Source organism: Otolemur garnettii, unplaced genomic scaffold (genome assembly GCF_000181295.1).
Source record: "Otolemur garnettii isolate 467f Iridium unplaced genomic scaffold, OtoGar3 scaffold00182, whole genome shotgun sequence".
NCBI classification, from domain to species: domain Eukaryota; kingdom Metazoa; phylum Chordata; class Mammalia; order Primates; family Galagidae; genus Otolemur; species Otolemur garnettii.
Genome location: NW_003852577.1, coordinates 926,148 through 930,926, shown reverse-complemented (window position 1 = coordinate 930,926; position 4,779 = coordinate 926,148).

Sequence of the window (4,779 nt, the reverse complement as noted above, 5' to 3'; positions counted from 1 at the left end):
GAAGTCTGAGGTACACAGTCCCCATTCTAGACCTCATGAAGTCTGAGGTACACAGTCCCCATTCTAGACCTCATGAAGTCGAGGTACACAGTCGCCATCCTAAACCTCATGACATCTGAGGTACACATTCCCCGTTGTAAACCTCATGAAGTCTGACATCTGCATTGTGACTTATCCAGATGTGCAGGGTCCTCTACCCTCATTTTTGGCTTCAGCTTTCAGGCTCTGTTCCATTTCCTGTGCTCTGTCCAAGGCCATTGCTTTTTCTTTGACTTGACTATTGGCTCCACCATGGAATGTAGCCCTTTTTCATGATTTCCTAAAAAAACAGCAACAAAAGCAACAACAAACCCACACAAAGCTTATTTATGCCAGACTTTTCTGAGTGTTTGGGGAACAGGGAGGTTTACACAGCAGCGATGACTGGCATTCCTGCTGTGTACAGCATCTTGGCTCTGTATTTCTCTTGTCAATTTTCCTCTTTGCATGCTCTCTCTCCAAAGGCTTCTCCTCTGCCCACTGCTGCACTCCTCACCACTTCTCCCACTTTTCTCAGGCAGAGCAACTGGCTTACCTCCACTTCTCCCTCCAAACAGTTCTGGGCCAGTTGTATTTCTGTGCTCATTGAAAGATTTCAGTAAAGTGTTGACATTTTTTGCACAACGAGTTTTAGATACTCATGATGAGGTTTAGAATGGGGGCTGTGTACCTCAGACTTCATGCTCATCTTTGGCCCTGTATTCTTGCTGGAGGAGGGAGGGAATGTTGATTAAAGGGCAAAAGCTTTAATCTCACTTAATCAGGAGGGTGAGTCTTGTATTTCATGAGATTCAACATTGAAGACCTACTGGATATTCTCTCAACAAGTTTGCTTTGCATTTTACAATGCTCATCTCTGCCTTCCTCATCCCCTTGTTCTACCCTTAGTTTAGTCCCTCATAGATAATAATTCCTTAAAGATGGAGCCCAAATCCCTTTCCAGATTAGTAAACATGTGTGTTCTCAGTAAAGTCATAGGAGACTTGGCTGGATACACTCACGCAGAGGAAGTCACCACTCAGTCCCTAGGTTGAAGGTCTCATTAGCTCAGTGGCAAAGTGATTGATAGAGGCAAATGGTAATGTGCATTTTGCTCTCCAGCAAAGAAATACCTGAGAATGTATCACTTTTTAAGGATATAGAGGGGAGGGGCAAGATGGTCGATAGGTACCAGCCTCCAAAAGAAGCTCCTGTCCAGAGGGAAGGATAAAGTCCAGAAAATACCCAACAGAGTTGAAGATTACGAGCCCAGCCGAGAGAGAAGAGTGATATCTGCAGGACACCTCTGCTGAGGCAAGGTGTGACTCCTAGAAAGCAATCTACAGGTACATAATACATCCCAAAGGAAAAGTGTCCATCCCCTTCCCCAAGAAAGTTGTGCTTTTCCTTTGTTTTCTCTTCATTTACTCCTGTAAATCTCCTACAGGTGATCTATTATCTCACTCCATGGGTGAGAGCTACAGACAGTGGGGTCTACTCCCCTGGAGGGACCCTGCTGAGACTCCATACACCCTCTCCCAGGCACAAAAGTGGAACTAACATTCTCACTGCCATTTTTAATTTCTAGTCCACCCTTCCCCCCTGCAGAGACAGTGAGAGGAGACCCAAGAGCAACGTTCCCCCTGCCCCTGCGGGACCAAGCCCCCATCCCAGCCCTGCATCTGGAGAACTGCTTGAGCCAGGCGTTCCCTGCATGGACTGATCCACCCAGCCAGCATGTCCCCTGTGTGGCTGCCTGCCAGTTTCTGTCCCTGTTCCCTGGGGGCTCCCCAGCGGCCCACATAAAGGACTAATCCAGCCAGCCAGCACCTCCCCCATGTGGCTGCCTGTTGGTTGTTGTCCCTGCTCCCCAGGAGCTCCCTTGTGGCCCTCACTGAGGACTGATCCACCCAGCTAGTGTGTCCCTCATGTGGCTGCCTGCCAGTTGCTGTCCCCACTTCCCAGGGGCTCCCTGGCAGTGCAAACTGAGGATTGATTGAGCCACACGTTCAGGCACTCCAGGCCTGCTGGCTCAAGATCTGTGAGAGGACAGTCAGTTAAGAGGGAACCACACTGGAGCAGTGATACCCCAAGGCAAAGAGAAGCAGCTGTAGCAGCAGGAACAATAAGGCTTTTCCGGGCAGACATGCCTTGTCTCTCTGGACAACCAGAGAAAGCCAGTATCATCTCCCATGGCAGCTACTGGTAGAATGGTTTAGGGACGGTTCTTCAAATGGTACAAATTCAGCAGGGGGCAGAATCAGCAGAAAAACTCTGGTAACTCTGGTAACCAGAATAACCAGAGTAGATCAACTCCCCCAAGGAAGGATGGGGCAGAAGCAATTGAAGATCCCATCCATAAACAGATGGTTGAGACATCAGAAATCAAGTTCAGAATCTGGATAGCAAGTAAGATCAACAGAATGGAGGAAAGGAGGGAATTAGAATTTCAAATTATTCAAAAGCTGTCTCAATAATTTAATGATTTCAAAGATAAAATGACCAAAGATTCTGACATACTGAAGCAAGAGGTTGCAGCCCTCAAAGATCTGAAAAATATGGTAGAATCCCTTGGTAACAGAACGGACCAGGCAGAAGAAAGGATCTCTGACACTAAAGACAAAGCTTTTGAACATGACCAAACACTCAAAGATGAAGAGAAATGGAGAGCAAAAATGGATCAGTCACTCAGAGAGCTCTGGGATAATTAGAAGAAAACTAATATTCACCTTATAGGAATCCCTGAAGGCAACAAAGTTGCTTCACAAAACACAGAGGCTCTTCCTCATGAAATTATGACATGCCAAGAGATTCTGAAATTCAGATAGCAGATAGTTTCAGAACCCCAGCGGGACTCAACCTGAACAACACATCCCCAGACACATCATAATCAACTTCCTTAAAGTTAATATGAAAGAGAAAATCCTGAAAGCAGCTAGACATAAGAAAACCTTAACATACAAGGGGAAGAATATTAGAATGACTGCAGATCTCTTTACTGAAACCTTTCAGGCTAGAAGAGGGTGGTCATTGACTTTCGATCTCCTAAAATGAAATAACTTTCAACCCAGAATCCTGTATCCAGCTAAACTGAGTTTCATTTATGACAGAGAAATTAAATACTTTAATGACATTCACATGTTGAAGAAATTTGCCATAACTAAACCAGCCCTCCAGGATATTCTCAGACCTATCCTCCATAATGATCAGCACAGTCCTCCACCTCATAAATAAACTCACTCAGAAAATTTTGATAAAATTCCAATTTCCACAGTGGTGAAAGGATTAAAGATGTCCACCGGTCTTTTGGAAAATTTGATACCCAAAATTATACCAGGCTTATCAATATTCTCAATCAATGTGAATAGCTTAAATTGCCCTCTAAAGAGGCACAGACTGGCTGACTGGATACAAAAACTCAGGCCAGATATCTGCTGCATACAAAAATCTTATCTTACTTTAAAAGACAGATATACACTCAGGGTGATGGGATGGTGATCTATATTCCAGGCAAATGGAAAGCAGAAAAAAGCAGGTATAGCAATGTTATTCGCAGATACAATAGGCTTTAAACCAACAAAAGTGAGCAAGGATAAGGATGATCACTTTATATTTGTTAAGGAAATACTCAATACAATGAGATTTCAATTATCAATATTTATGCACCCAACCAGAATGCACCTCAATTTATAAGAGACACTCTAACAGGCATGAGCAACTTGATTACTCCCAGCTCCATCATAGTTGGAGATTTTAATACTCCTTTGACAGTGTTGGATAGATCCTCCAACAAGAAGCTTAGCAAAGAAATTTTGGATTTAAAATTAACCATTCAGCATTTGGATTTAACAGACATCTATAGAACATTTCATCCTAATAAAGCTAAATATACATTTTTCTCATCAGCCCATGGAACATACTCCAAAATTGACCACATCTTGGGTCACAAGTCTAATCTCAGTAAATTTAAAAGAATAGAAATTATTCCTTATATCTCCTCAGACCACCATGGAATAAAAGTTGAACTCAGTAACAACAGAAACCTGCAGACCCATACGAAAACGTGGAAGCTAAATAACCTTATGCTCAATGATAGGTGGGTCAGAGATGAGATCAAGAAGGAAATTACCAAATTCTTGGAACAAAACGATGATGAAGATATGAGTTATCAAAACCTGTGGGATACTGCAAAGGCAGTCCTAAGAGGGAAATTTATAGCACTGCAAGCCTTCCTCAAGAAAATGGAAAGAGAGGAAGTTAACAACTTAATGGGACACCTCAAGCAACTGGGAAAGGAAGAACACGCCAATCCAAAACCCAGCAGAAGAAAAGAAATAGCCAAAATTAGAGCAGAAATTAAATGAAATTGAAAACAAAAGGATTATACAACAAATTAATAAATCAAAAAGTTGGTTTTTTGAAAAGGTCAATAAAATAGATAAAACTTTGCCCAACCTAACCAAGAAAAAAAGAGTAAAATCTCTAATTTCATCAATCATAAATGGTAAAGACGAAATAACAACAGAAGTCCCCTCAGAAATTCAAAAAATCCTTCATGAATACTGTAAGAAACTTTATTTCCAGGCTTTTTGACAATCTGACAATCTGACAATCTGACAAATATGACAATCTGAAGGAAATTGACCAATACTTGGAAGCATGCCACCTTCCAAGACTAAGTCAGAATGAAGTGGAAATGTTGAGCAGGCCTATATCAAGTTCTGAAATAGCATCAGCTATACAAAATCTCCCTAAAAAGAA